We start from the raw sequence: 15,554 nt of genomic DNA on the forward strand, positions 1-15,554 counted from the left end.
CCTTATTAAACTCTGTCCCCTGTATTTCATCTACTCCCTGCTCCCTTATAACTCTGTCCCCTGTATTCATCTACTCCCTGCACCCTTATAACTCTGTCCCCTGTATTCATCTACTCCCTGCACCCTTATAACTCTGTCCCTGTATTATCTACTCCCTGCACCCTTTATAACTCTGTCCCCTGTATTCATCTACTCCCTGCACCCTTATAACTCTGTCCCCTGTATTCATCTACTCCCTGCACCCTTATAACTCTGTCCCCTGTATTTCATTCTACTCCCTACACCCATATAAACTCTGTCCCCTGTATTCATCTACTCCCTGCACCCTTATAACTCTGTTCCCCTGTATTCATCTACTCCCTGCACCCTTATAACTCTGTCCCCTGTATTCATCTACTCCCTGCACCCTTAATAACTCTGTCCCCCTGTATTTCATTCTACTCCCTGCACCCTTATAACTCTGTCCCCTGTATTCATCTACTCCCTGCTCCCCTTATAACTCTGTCCCCTGTATTCATCTACTCCCTGCACCCCTTATAACTCTGTCCCCTGTATTCATCTACTCCCTGCACCCTTATAACTCTGTCCCCTGTATTCATCTACTCCCTGCTCCCTTATAACTCTGTCCCCTGTATTCATCTACTCCCTGCACCCTTATAACTCTGTCCCCTGTATTCATACTACTCCCTGCACCCTTATAACTCTGTCCCCTGTATTAATCTACTCCCTGCACCCTTATAACTCTGTCCCCTGTATTCATCTACTCCCTGCACCCTTATAACTCTGTCCCCTGTATTCATCTACTCCCTGCACCCTTAATAACTCTGTCCCCTGTATTCATCTACTCCCTGCTCCCTTATAACTCTGTCCCCTGTATTCATCTACTCCCTGCACCCTTATAACTCTGTCCCCTGTATTCATCTACTCCCTGCACCCTTATAACTCTGTCCCCTGTATTCATCTACTCCCTGCACCCTTATAACTCTGTCCCCTGTATTCATCTACTCCCTGCACCCTTATAACTCTGTCCCCTGTATTCATCTACTCCCTGCACCCTTATAACTCTGTCCCCTGTATTAATCTACTCCCTGCACCCTTATAACTCTGTCCCCTGTATTATCATCTACTCCCTGCACCCTTATAACTTGTCCCCTGTATTCATCTACTCCTGCACCCTTATAACTCTGTCCCTCTTATTCATTCTACTCCCTGCACCCTTAAACTCCTGTCCCCTGTATTCATCCTACTCCCTGCACCCTTATAACTCTGTCCCCTGTATTAATCTACTCCCTCTGCCCCTTATAACTCTCGTCCCCTGTATTCATCTACTCCCTGCACCCTTATAACTCTGTCCCCTGTATTCATCTACCTGCCCTAACGCCCCATATAACTCTGTCCCCTGTATTCACTCTACTCCCTGCACCCTTATAACTCTGTCCCCTGTATTCATCTACTCCCTGCACCCTTATAACTCTGTCCCCTGTATTCTATATCTACTCCCTGCACCCTTATAACTCTGTCCCCTGTATTCATCTACCTCCCTGCACCCTAATAACTCTGTCTCCCCTGTATTCATCTACTCCCTGCACCCTTATAACTCTGTCCCCTGTATTCATCTACTCCCTCTCCCTTATAACTCTGTCCCCTGTATTCATCTACTCCCCCTGCACCCTTATAACTCTCTGTCCCCTGTATTCCATCTACTCCCTGCACCCTTATAACTCTGTCCCCTGTATTCATCTACTCCCTGCTCCCTTATAACTCTGTCCCCTGTATTCATCTACTCCCTGCACCCTTATAAACTACCCTGTCCCCTGTTATTCATCTACTCCCTGCACCCTTATAACTCTGTCCCCTGTATTTATCTACTCCCTGCACCCTTATAACTCCTGTCCCCTGTATTCGATTCACTCTCCCCTGGCACCCTTATAACTCCCCGTTCCCCCCCTGTATTAATCACCTCCCTGCACCCTTATAACTCTGTCCCCTGTATTCATCTACTCCCTGCACCCTTATAACTCTGTCCCCTGTATTCATCTACTCCCTGCACCCTTATAACTCTGTCCCCTGTATTCATCTACTCCCTGCACCCTTATAACTCTGTCCCCCTGCTATTCATCTACTCCCTGCACCCTTATAACTCTGTCCCTGTATTCATCTACTCCCTGCACCCTTATAACTCTGTCCCCTGTATTCATCTACTCCCTGCACCCTTATAACTCTGTCCCCTGTATTCATCTACTCCCTGCACCCTAATAACTCTGTCCCTGTATTCATCTACTCCCTGCACCCTTATAACTCTGTCCCCTGTATTCATCTACTCCCTGCTCCCTTATAACTCTGTCCCCTGTATTCATCTACTCCCTGCACCCTTATAACTCTGTCCCCTGTATTCATCTACTCCCTGCACCCTTATAAACTCTGTCCCCTGTATTCATCTACTCCCTGCACCCTTATAACTCTGTCCCCTGTATTTCATCTACTCCCTGCAATCAACTCTGTGCCCCCCTGTATTCATCTACTCCCTGCACCCTTTTATAACTCTGTCCCCTGTATTAATCTACTCCCTGCACCCTTATAACTCTGTCCCCTGTATTCATCTACCCCTGCACCCTATAACTCTGTCCCCTGTATTAATCTACTCCCTGCACCCTTATAACTCTGTCCCCTGTATTCATCTACTCCCTGCACCCTTATAAACTCTGTCCCCTGTATTTCATCTCTCCCTGCCACCCTTATAACTCTGTCCCCTGTATTCATCTACTCCCTGCACCCTTATAACTTCTGTCCCCTGTATTCATCTACTCCCTGCACCCTTATAACTCTGTCCCCTGTAGTTCATCTACTCCTGCACCCCTTATAACTCTGTCCCCTGTATTCATCTACTCCTGCCACCCTTATAACTCTGTCCCCTGTATTCATCTACTCCCTGCACCCTTATAACTCTGTCCCCTGTATTCATCTACTCCCTGCACCCTTATAACTCTGTTCCCCTGTATTCATCTACTCCCTGCACCCTTATAACTCTGTCCCCTGTATTCATTCTACTCCCTGACCCTTATAACTCTGTCCCCTGTATTCATCTACTCCCTGCACCCTTATAACTCTGTCCCCTGTATTCATCTACATCCCTGCCACCCTTATAACTTTGTCCCCTGTATTCATCTACTCCCTGCACCCTTATAACTCTGTCCCCTGTATTCATCTACTCCCTGCACCCCTATAACTCTGCCCCTGTTATTCATCTACTCCCTCACCCTTATAACTCTGTCCCCTGTATTCATCTACTCCCGCACCCTTATAACTCTGTCCCCAACTGTATTCAATCTACTCCCTGCACCCCTTATAACTGCTCCCTGTAATTCATCTACTCCCTGCACCCTTATAACTCTGTCCCCTGTATTATCCTAACTCCCTGCACCCTTATAAACTTCTGTCCCCCTGTTTCATCTACTCCCTGCACCCTTATAACTCTGTCCCCTGTATTCATCTACTCCCTGCACCCTTATAACTCTGTCCCCTGTATTCATCTACTCCCTGCACCCTTATAACTCTTGTCCCCTGTATTCATCTACTCCCTGCACCCTTATAACTCTGTCCCCTGTATTCATCTACTCCCTGCACCCTTATAACTCTGTCCCCTGTATTCATCTACTCCCTGCACCCTTATAACTCTGTCCCCTGTATTCATCTACTCCCTGCACCCTTATAACTCTGTCCCCTGTATTCATCTACTCCCTGCACCCTTATAACTCTGTCCCCTGTATTCATTCTACTCCCTGCACCCTTATAACTCTGTCCCCTGTATTCATCTACTCCCTGTACCCTTATAACTCTGTCCCCATGTATTCATCTACTCCCTGCACCCTTATAACTCTGTCCCCTGTATTCATCTACTCCCTGCACCCTTATAACTCTGTCCCCTGTATTCATCTACTCCCTGCACCCTTATAACTCTGTCCCCTGTATTCATCTACTCCCTGCCACCCTTATAACTCTGTCCCCTGTATTCATCTTTATAATCCCCTGTATTCATCTACTCCCTGCACCCTTATAACTCTGTCCCCTGTATTCATCTACTCCCTGCACCCTTATAACTCTGTCCCCTGTTTCATCTACTCCCTGCCACCCTTATAACTCTGTCCCCTGTATTCATCTACTCCCTGCACCCTTATAACTTCTGTCCCCTGTATTCATCTACTCCCTGCACCCTTATAACTCTGTCCCCTCTCCCTGCACCCTTATAACTCTGTCCCCTGTATTCATCTACTCCCTGCACCCTTATAACTCTGTCCCCTGTATTCATCTACTCCCTGCACCCTTATAACTCTGCCCCTGTATTCATCTACTCCCTGCACCCTTATAACTTTGTCCCCTGTAATTCATCTACTCCCTGCACCCTTATAACTCTGTCCCCTGTATTCATCTACTCCCTGTACCCTTATAACTCTGTCCCCTGTATTCATCTACTCCCTGCACCCTTATAACCTCTTCCCCTGTATTCATCTACTCCCTGCGACCCTTTATAACTCTGTTCGCCCTGCTATTCATCTACTCCCTGCACCCTTATAACTCTGTCCCCTGTATTCATCTACTCCCTGTACCCTTATAACTCTGTCCCCTGTATTCATCTACTCCCTGCGTAGAACTGTGACAGTATAAGGGCATCTCTGCAACATATTAAGTGGGAAATGCTTTTCACAGGGTTAAACACAGAATAAAAATGGGAAGTCTTTATAATAAATCTACATGTCAGTATATTCCCCTTGTAAATAAGGAACGGCAGTGTCACAAAGCAAAACCTTTTTGGTTCAATAGAAGTGTTGGTGTTGAGGTGGGTAAAAAGATCTGCTTTTAAAGCTTTTAAGTTAGCTGGGAGTTAGCCGAATCATTTCTAAGGTACAAGGAGCAAAAAAAGAATATTCAGCGATACTATTGGGATTCAAAAAGTTTTCCTACGAGTCCTGCGGTAAACTTTCACTTTATTGAATTTATTTAATTACGCCTAGTGCCGGTTTTGGGCTTACCCTTCACTTCTGTTGGTCCGGGTGCACAAGGCCCCAGACCCCTCGTAAAATCACCGGATCAGGCTTCCAAAATATATAAAGGTATATTGTCTTACCCGCACTTCGTTGTGACCCAGGTGCAGCCGCTCTGAGTCCGTCGCTAAGGGGAACGAGATACTGCACACACCTAATTTCTGGACAGCGCACTCTTCGGATCACATCAAGGAATCGCTTGGTCATCAAATCATTGGTAAAAAACTTTCATTTTATTTAAATATTAAACATCTCAACAAACTCTTAAACCCTGCGCCATGAGGTCAGACAAAATTATTTTTTAAATAAGTAAATAGTAAAAAAATTAAGCAGGAAGGGGGGGCCCTTGATATCAGAGGGGGGTCAGCTGGTTGATGAGAACAGAGAAAAAGCTGACATACTGAACTCATATTTTTCGTCTGTCTGCACAAATAAGCAACCAGTTAACAGGGGCGGAACTACTGGCGGAGCAGGGGGTGCAAGCGGGCCAGGGCCCGCACCCCCTCAGGGCCCCCCGGCAGTCCATGCGCCGCGCATATCCCGGCCAGTTCCGGGTTTACGGAGGGGGGCGGGGAGCCCGGCTGCGCGTCCTGCACCAGGGCCCGTCCCCCTCTAGTTCCGTTTCTGCCAATTAATGAAGGTTTCCTTCTTAACACTCCCAATTCTAGTAATACAACTAATGATGCATGGTTCACACATGAGGAAATTCAAAAGAGACTAGAACATGTTAAGATTAACAAAGGTCCGGGGCCAGATGGTATTCATCCCAGGGTACTTAGCGAGCTTAGCTCTGTGATTGCCAAACCTCTTTACTTAATTTTTCAGGATTCATTGAGATCTGACATTGTGCCGAGAGACTGGCGAATTGCTAATGTGGTGCCTCTATTCAAAAAAGGATCCCGTTCTCAGCCTCAAACCTATAGGCCAGTTAGTCTGACGTCAGTGGTAGGAAAGCTTTTCGAAGGGTTAATAAAGGATAAGATACTGGACTTCATAGCAAATCATAATACTATGAGTTTGTGCCAGCAGGGTTTTATGTGTAATAGATCTTGCCAGACTAACTTAATTTCTTTTTATGAGAAGGTGAGTAGAGACCTTGATTCTGGGATGGCAGTGGATGTGATTTACTTAGACTTTGCTAAAGCATTTGATACAGTGTCACACAGAAGGTTACTGGTTAAATGAAGGAATGTTGGCCTGGAACATAGTATTTGTACCTGGATAGAGAACTGGCTAAAAGATAGACTACAAAGAGTGGTGGTAAATGGAACATTTTCTAATTGGACCAGTGTTGTTAGTGGAGTACCGCAGGGCTCTGTACTAGGTCCCTTGCTTTTCAACTTGTTTATTAATGACCTGGAGGTGGCCATTGAAAGTACTGTTTCTATTTGTGCAGATGAGACTAAATTGTGCAGAACTATAGGTTCCATGCAGGATGCTGCCACTTTGGAGACTTCATACACCTCAGGCTTTATCTCTCATTATGTTCTAGGACTCCATACATCTGAGGCTTCATTGCTTTCTTTCTGTTCCGTGACTCTATACATCTCAGCCTTTAACTTTCCATAGTTTCCTGGACTCCATACGTCTTAGACTTTATCTTTCCTGGACTCCATAGATCGCAGGCTTTTTCTTTCCACAGGTTCCTGGACTCCATACATTTTTATCAATCCTTAAGTTCCTGGACCTCGTATATCTCAGGCATTGTCTTTTCTTATTTTGGTGGACTCTATGCATCTAGTTCCTGGACTCCACACATCTCAGACCTTATCTCACCTTAAGTCCCTGGACTCCATAAGGGTTGATTTCTCTTTGTTTTCCCATACTCCATGTTCCTGGATTCTTGTCACATTAGCCTTTATTTCTGCATAGGAGTCCTTATATCTCAAGCTATATTGCACCTTTCTCTTTGGGCAAGACCTCCATTTGTAATCCATAGTAGCGCCAATTGCACAACTATTTCCCAGCATACAATTCCACCTTCCCTTTGTAGGACTATGGGAGCATCATGATTTACCATTTGTGCATTATATTGGCAGGGGATGGAGTTTATACACTAATCCAATTACCGGCATGGAGGGTATCAGGTCCATTTGGAAGTCCCAGTAGATCTTTAGTCTCTCGTTTGGACATTTCAGGCAAGTGGCTGCACATTTGTAGTTATACACATGGGTGAGAGCCGCCATATTGTTTCTGATCCTCATTTCTGTTTATCACACAGCATATCTTGCCCAACAACCTCTGGGGTCCTGCCAATTGCCCATCTCCATCTTATGTTCCGTTCCCGCCGATCTGTCTCTGCAGGGCAACTTTGGTGGCAGCGGTGCCTATTGCCTGGCCGGGGTCAGGGGGAGGGGGCGCCCCCCAGCCCCGAGGATCAACAGAATGCCCTGCGGCCTGCAGCCCACCAGCTCATCAAGAAACTGAAGGATGAGCAGCTGCGGCAGTTGGCGGAGGCGCTGGAGAGCAGGGGATCCTGGGAATGTGGGCGTGTCTTTTTACCATGGGATTCACGGAAGCAGCCATTGCCCCCCCACGTGCTCCTGTATAAACTCTATCGATGGCCGAACCTTTGCCACTGGGCCGAACTCAAGAGATTGATCCAATGTGAGAGTTTCTGGAGGAAAAGCGGAGAGGGGAAGTCCTTGTGCTTTAACCCCTACCACTTCAGCCGGCTGGCAGCTCCAGGTCTGCAGGGGATGCTGGGAACTGAGAATTCACTGTCTTTATAATGTCTACCTGCGACATGTCTGGGGGGAGCCATTGCCTTCCCTGTACCATTGTCCTTCTTCTTTCTCCCCTCCATGTGTGGAGATGACAATGGTCAGGCATGGGTTTTCCCTCTGATTGGCCCAGGCCATAATTACCTTCATTACCTTCATTAAATCCACTGGGGTCCCAAGATAGAGCTGTCTGCCTAGGGCTCACATATGATCAACCATAAGTATGAGCACCTCAGTGCCGACATAGGGTCTGTTGATCTTCTAGACTCCTAGCTGTGCTTATGGCATCACTTTAGTATCCCAACAGATAGGTAGGGGGGTCCCCAAGAGAAAAATGACCCCTCTCTCTCCCCATTTCATGCATTTCTCCCAAGGAGCTTGTAGTCTGGTGGTATAGACCTGTTGGGAAGTTCAGTGAAGGTATAATAGGAAAGCCTTTTCCGGTTGTTAGTCACTATTGATACATGGGTTGTCCCTGAACCTTTAGGGTGAGGGTGAGTTTGGCCCAATGTACCAGGGTGCCTCTGTAAGTGAGGTTCTGTCTCTTCCATCCTACTCATATCATGATAGTTTCTTCTCCTGGGCCCCAACGACCTGCAAGTCTGGGGCATGATATTCTATAGGTGTTGCCTTACCAGGGTGTTCTCCTTTTCCTCCTCAGATACTACTCTGTCCCGAAGTACCAGCAGGGATGGTTACTGGTGCAAACTGGCATACTGGGAACACAGGACCCAAGTGGGACGACTCTACAACGTGAGTGAGCCTTCTGTCCACATTTTCCATGACCTTCCAAAGGGGAGCGGGTTCTGCTTGGGTTACCTACACTCTGAAACCCATAATGAGACAGTGAGGCCCACTCGGAAGAAGATTGGTCAGGGCCTGACCCTTAGCCATGAGCAAGATGGCATCTGGGTCTACAATCACAGTGAGCACCCCATCTTTGTGAACTCCACCACTCTGGCTCCAGTAAGTGGCCGTGGGCAGTCTACAAAGTGCTGCCAGGATACTCCATCAAAGTATTTGACTCTGAGCAAGGGATCAGCATGTCCAGCTACACTTACCAAGGGGATGGACCCTGTGACCCCCACAGCATATGCATCAGCTTTGCAAAGGGCTGGGGGTCTTCATACTCGAGGCAGTTCATAACCTCCTGCCCATGCTGGCTGGAAATTCTCCTTAGCCCCTCGAGATATTCAAGAGATGAGAGTATCTTCTGAAGGAATCATGTCCTGTAGGCTCCATCATGAAAAGAAGAAGACTACTAAACACCCACCCCACATCACAGCTACCAATGACACCCTCAGGGGTGATGAGTGAACCCATGAGTGATATGTTGCCTTGAGCATTATTTAACTATCTGTAACCTCTTACATCATCTAAAAGTACCTCATAGGTCCGGACATCCATGTTTCAATGTTGTTCTTCCCTAACACTGGCAGAACTCAGACCCCCTGGTCCCTTAAGCTTTATCAAAGCTTACTAAAGTTTTACTAAAAAAGGTGCCAACATTGAGCCCATTAAGTGCTACAACATTTATGGATCTGTAACCTCTTCCATCATCTAAAGGTTTCTCATGGGTCCAGACATTCATCTATTTTGTTCCTCTTTAACATCGGAAGCATCCAGACCCCCTGGTCCCTTAATCTTTAATAAAAGAGGTGCCAACATGGAGCCCATTAAGGGCCTCAACTTTGCAATGTGCCCAGTTTCTTGTGTGCCAGATTGGGCCTTCTGCTTAATCCAGACAATTTGGTCCTTATCAACTGACCAATCTCGCTGTATCCTATATAGTCCTACAAGGCTCTGTACAACTTTACACTTGACTGACCCATAAAACTCTCTTACCCACTGGATTTGTTCATGACATGAACATGAATGGAAAGGAACCTGGGATAACATTCCATGAGCAGGAAATCATAGGAGAAACGCAGAGAAGTGAGTGTTGAGGGTGACCAAGGGTCCCGCTGTTGGACAGATGAACAAGCCAATCATAGCCCTTCTATTCAATCTATTGGACCTTCATGCTTAACTATCCATGGTCACATTAGCAAGGGGGTCTGTTCAGTTGGCCAATCATTGATGAAGAATTGATTAGTGCAGAGGGAGATAAGAATGTGCAAGTAGGTCTGGGAAACCGGCTTACCTTAAAATGATATTGAACTACAACTCCCAGTATCTACCAACAGCGGATGAGAAGTGTAGCTCAGTAAGATCTGGAGGAGCCCAGGATGTTCCCTATGGGAAGTGAGAATGGAATTAGGAAGAGGGAAGTGATGAGACAAAATGGGCAATTGGTGAGTGTATGGGCCGTGCATTTGGGGAGAGGAAGGAAAGGTGAACAGAAGGAAACAGGGTTATAATAAGGGGTTCGGCTCCTCTGAACCCCTCCTCTCAATCTCGCTTGGCCTGGAAATATGTGCAAGTGAAGAGATATTATAACTGCCCCAAGTGGGTTGACTAGAATTTACTTGGCCCCACAGCCAAATCATTTTAGCACCCCCCTTTGTCATAAGCATGTGCCCCTCCTGGGGGCCCCAGGGGCCGCTTTATCTATGGATGTGCCCATGTCTTTGCTGTAACTTAATGTTGGCAAATCACCCCTTTCATTAAAGGGGACCCGTCACCCAAAAAAATGATTCCAAATCCTATTTTATCACATTAGTGAAGCAAAATGAACTTTAATTACACTGTATAAATGATTTGAATCTTGTTTCCTTCAGTCTGGGAATTCATAATTATAACAAGCAGGCAGGAGCCATTTTGTGGGACACTGTTATTAAGGCAAGTCTTGTATCATCTCAGAATCTTGTTTGTGCACCAGAATGGGGGACCTGATGTCCATCCCCATGTCCTGGTTACACAATTAAATGGTGAAGAGATTGGGGGACCTGATGTCCATCCCCATGTCCGGGTTACACAATTAAATGGTGAAGAGAATGGGGGAGCTGATGTCCATCCCCATGTCCTGGTTACACAATTAAATGGTGAAGAGAATGGGGGAGCTGATGTCCATCCCCATGTCCGGGTTACACAATTAAATGGTGAAGAGAATGGGGGAGCTGATGTCCATCCCCATGTCCTGGTTACACAATTAAATGGTGAAGAGATTGGGGGACCTGATGTCCATCCCCATGTCCTGGTTACACAATTAAATGGTGAAGAGATTGGGGGACCTGATGTCCATCCCCATGTCCTGGCTACACAATTAAATGGTGAAGAGAATGGGGGAGCTGATGTCCACTTTAAGACAAGTGTGTGTGTCGCAGGGAGTTGTACGGTGGGAAAAAAGGAAATTAATATTTTCTGGCTCACAAATTCAATCATTTTTACTAACTCTGCTCTTTCCATGATATTGTTACCAACTGTCAGGACTAGGTGGCAGCGCTGAGCCGCAGTGGAATTCTCTACTTGCTGTCACTTTTCTCTGCATATAGTTACCCTTTAATATGACTTCATTACTTTACCAGTAATATTAATATTACTTTTGTGTTAAGTGCAATGTAACCCGAATAATGTGGGAATAATGTCGGGGTGGGTGGGGTTTTCGGGGGGCTGTAAGTGTCGCCTGGGGGTGGCTCCTCTGTGTAACCAAAGTATTAGTAGTATCATTATGCTACAAAGTATTAGAAGTAACATTATGCTACAAAGTTTTAGAAGTAACATTATGCTACAAAGTATTAGTAGTATCATTATGCTACAAAGTATTAGTAGTATCATTATGCTACAAAGTATTAGTAGTGTCATTATGCGCCAAAGTATTAGTAGTATCATTATGCTACAAAGTATTAGTAGTATCATTATGCTACAAAGTATTAGTAGTATCATTATGCTGCATTGTATTTATTCCCTGTATGTGGATGTTTGTTTGAGGGGAGAACTCTGCTCCTATTTTATATGCTCCCCATGATTCTCCATGATTAGATTATAAGCTCTTGAGGGCAGTGTTTCTATAGACAGTAGTGTTATCACTAACACCTGTGTATTCCATTAAATTATTATATCCCCCCGTATCCTGGCCTGAGTTTTGGGGGGCTGAGGGGGGTGCAAGTGGTATATTGACTCCCCCCAGCGCACTATTCTCTCTCTCTCTAACCCTGTGTCTCCCCACAATGTTCCCCCCTTCCTCCTGTTCAATCTCAGCCTCCCTCTGGCTCGTTTAATGTGGGGGTCTTGTGGTTTGGGGGAGCTATATTTAGCAGCTGCTGTGGCGGAAGCCCCTGTGTGTGTGTGTGTGGGGGGGTGCTGTGGTGCTCGCTGGGGTTTGCAGTGGAAGTGGGGTGCTATTGTGAGGGTGGCTGAGGAAGGAAATGGGTGGGTGCTCACTTCCAAGATCTGCACGGGCTCCTGGGGGTTTGCGGGTTGTATAAAAGTCCCCCCAGTCTGGGCCAATCACGTTGCGGCAGCAGCAGGCGTCAGTGAGAGATGGGAGATAAGGGGGAACATGCCAAAGCACAACAGGCGCTGCCATACTGCTGCACTGGGGCCCCTACTCACAGTCTTTGTACAGCCGGGACCGCTGCAACCCAATGGATAAGGTGCAGAACTACAACTCCCAGAATCCTGCCCAGGAGATTATACAAGGAAATAAGAAACCTCACACTGCAATTAAATACATGAAGCCAATTCATTTACTTCTATTGGATGAGGCCACCCCAGCCCTGAACTGGCAATTTGTGGGTTCAGGCAAATAGCAGAGGGGCTGCTGTAAAATGCCACAAACACTCATATATAATGGGGTGCTGGGGGCTGTTTGGGCCTCTGTGTACCTTAAATACCAGAGCCTGTTATAAATCCCAGTCCGGACCTGTCTCCCCTATACACTGTCCTGTACTCACTACTACCCCTATACACTGTCCTGTACTCACTACTACCCCTATACACTGTCCTGTACTCACTACTACCCCTATACACTGTCCTGTACTCACTACTACCCCTATACACTGCCCTCTATTCACTACTACCCCTATACACTGCCCTGTACTCACTCCTACCCCTATACACTGCCTTGTACTTACTCCTACCTCTATACACTGCCCTGTACTAACTCCTACCCTTATACACTGCTCCTGTACTCACTCCTACCCATTTATTAATACCAGTGTATTTACGCCTACCCCATAACCAATGTCTCTGCCCTTACTATTATCTCTTACCCAGTGTCAATGAAGTTACTTTTAACCCTTACCAAGTTCTTACTCCTTACCCAGTGGTTATGGCACTACTCTGTCCCCAGAACCATTCTATATACTCCTATCTTTTACCCAGTGACATTGTACTTACTCCTACCCTTTGCCCAGTGGCCCTGGTATTAGTGTTAGTATGGGCACATAGTCCGAGCCTGTAGCCAGAGACACCACATTTACTCTCTAGTGCCCTGCAATATGTATGTATTTTCTTCCTCTCCCTCACTCTGCAGTGTCATAATGGCTCTACTCCTAATCCTACTTCTTATTCCTATTCCCACATTGCACTTACTCCACCTCAAAAATAGTGGCAAACTATTTACCCCTTGCCAATGAATCACCCCATACACCCCAATGCAGTATTTACTCCTACTTCTTAGCCAGTCTGACTTTACTAGTAATACCCAGTCACATTGTATATTCCTACCCCTTATCCAGTTTCGCTACACTTTCACTAACTTGCCATTGTACTTCCTACAACCCAGTTTTTTGTTCTTACTCCTACTTCCTACCAAATGTCCCATTACCCAGTTCCATTGTAGTTACTCGTACACCTTATGCAGTTCCAAGGGCATTACTTCTGCTCCCTACCCAGTGTCACTGCGCTTAGTTGTAACCATTCTCAAGTGGCAGCCACTTTCTTCTACTCCATCCCCAACTTCACTGCACTTAGCCCTGTCACTTACTCCATGACTCTGCACTTACCCCTTCTACTGTACTTACACACTAAGCTCACAGCTCTTACCCACAAGCACTGTACTTACTCCATCTACTTATCCCGTCTCACTGTACTACTTGCTTCACTTACTCAGTGACACTGCATTTATACTTTCCACCCACCCACTATTACTACACTTCCTCCTGCCCTCTGTCCAATGTCACCATATTTACTCCAACCCCTTACTCGCTGGAACTGTACTTACCTACTTACTCCTGCCCCTGTACTCCCTCCTACAACATACCCACATTGTTCTTACCCCAAGCCCTTTCCTCAGTTCCACTGTAAGTACTGGGCCTGGCCCTGACGAGCTAATACTAGAGATTGTATCTTGTCCGTGTGTCCGTGTGGGTGCAGGTCGGACTCACTGGGCCATTGGTACTGCTGTTGCTGCTGAGTCTGGGTTACTTTCCCATGAGCCTCAGCGGGTGCAGTGTGCCCTGTATATATATATATATATGTGTGTGTAGCTGGGCATGGAGTTGGCATCCAGCCCTGGAGGAGAGTAGGCAGGGGGTGAGTTGAGGTGAGGGAGGAGAAGGAACAGGTTGTGCCCAACAGGTGTGGGGATGGGGGGGATGTTGTGGAACAGGTTGAGCCTGTAATCCCTCCCTGTTGCCGTGTGACGGGGCGGGGCACTATGTGTTGTACCCTGGGGTTAGGGACCCGGGACATTCTGGACTGCACTGACATCGGCAGGATCAACACCCCACTCAGACAGCGGTACCAGGATCAGAGTGTCAGCTTTTGGGGCAGTATTTATTGGTTAGACAGGGATGATGTTACAGGTGTATAGAATATATTGTGTTTATAATGGGCCCTAAAACACACCCAGATGCACCATCCTACCAGAGACACAACACAGCAATGAACAAAGTGGCTGTGCCAAAGAGCTGACAATCTAGCATATACAGTGAGTCACATTCTAGGGAGTGCCACATAAACCCCAGAAAGCTCCTCTGACCGGGAATGACAGCGACTCTTCCTGGTGGCATTTTCCTCTGCCCACAATTACAAAACTGGGGCAAATAGTTCTGTGGGGCGGAGCCAGGAATGACTCCTCCCACCTGCAGACAGACAGACAATGGCAGGTAATTAGACTTTATTCCATATACTCCTGGGACACAGGACAGATACACAGACACCCAGAGGGACAGACACACAGACAGACATAGACAGATACAGGAAGAGACAGAGACACAGATACAGGAAGAGACAGACAGACACACAGACATAGACAGATACAGGAATAGACAGACAGAGGGACAGACAGACAGACACAGAGAGATGAGAAGAGACAGACAGACACACAGACATAGACAGATACAGGAATAGACAGACAGAGGAAGAGACAGACAGACACAGAGAGATGAGAAGAGACAGAGGAAGAGACAGACACAAGCAGAGCTTTGAATCAGGATTAGAGTGTCAGCTCCCGGGACTAGAGTTTCTGTGGCCTAGTAACTTGCTGACTTATCTGTTCGTGCTGTTATTGCGCAATACACGGGCCCTCCCTTCGCCTAACAAACCCCGCCCTTCAGCAGCGCCGCCCCTCCCCGTCCCCACTCCTCCCTCACTGGCACAGATTGGGGCCCCGTTGGTAGTGCCCTCGCCCTGCTGCTGTTCCCTGTACTTTATACCCGTTCTAGCTGAACCTCTACTAAATGCAGCTGGGCCCGGGACGCGGCCACTTTAAGAGAGAGCAGCAGACAACTCGTCATCACCCCGGCGGCCCCGCCCCTCCCCGTGACTGGCAGACGAGGCAGCCAAGCCCAGTGCAGCGTTTGGTTGTCCCCGCCCCTGTAGCGGCCTATGAGCTGAGGGCAGGTCGGAGAGCACTTCCTGGTTGCCAGTTAAGGTGGCCCCATGAGGATGGGAGCTGGGCAGAGTT

General features: G+C 47.0%; 1 pseudogene; it reads left to right on the forward strand.

The window, feature by feature from the left end:
- The first annotated feature begins 6,911 nt into the window (after positions 1-6,911).
- LOC108700695 lies at positions 6,912-10,400 on the forward strand (annotated as a pseudogene).
- Positions 10,401-15,554: the final 5,154 nt, after the last annotated feature.

Source organism: Xenopus laevis, chromosome 8S (genome assembly GCF_017654675.1).
Source record: "Xenopus laevis strain J_2021 chromosome 8S, Xenopus_laevis_v10.1, whole genome shotgun sequence".
NCBI lineage: Eukaryota > Metazoa > Chordata > Amphibia > Anura > Pipidae > Xenopus > Xenopus laevis.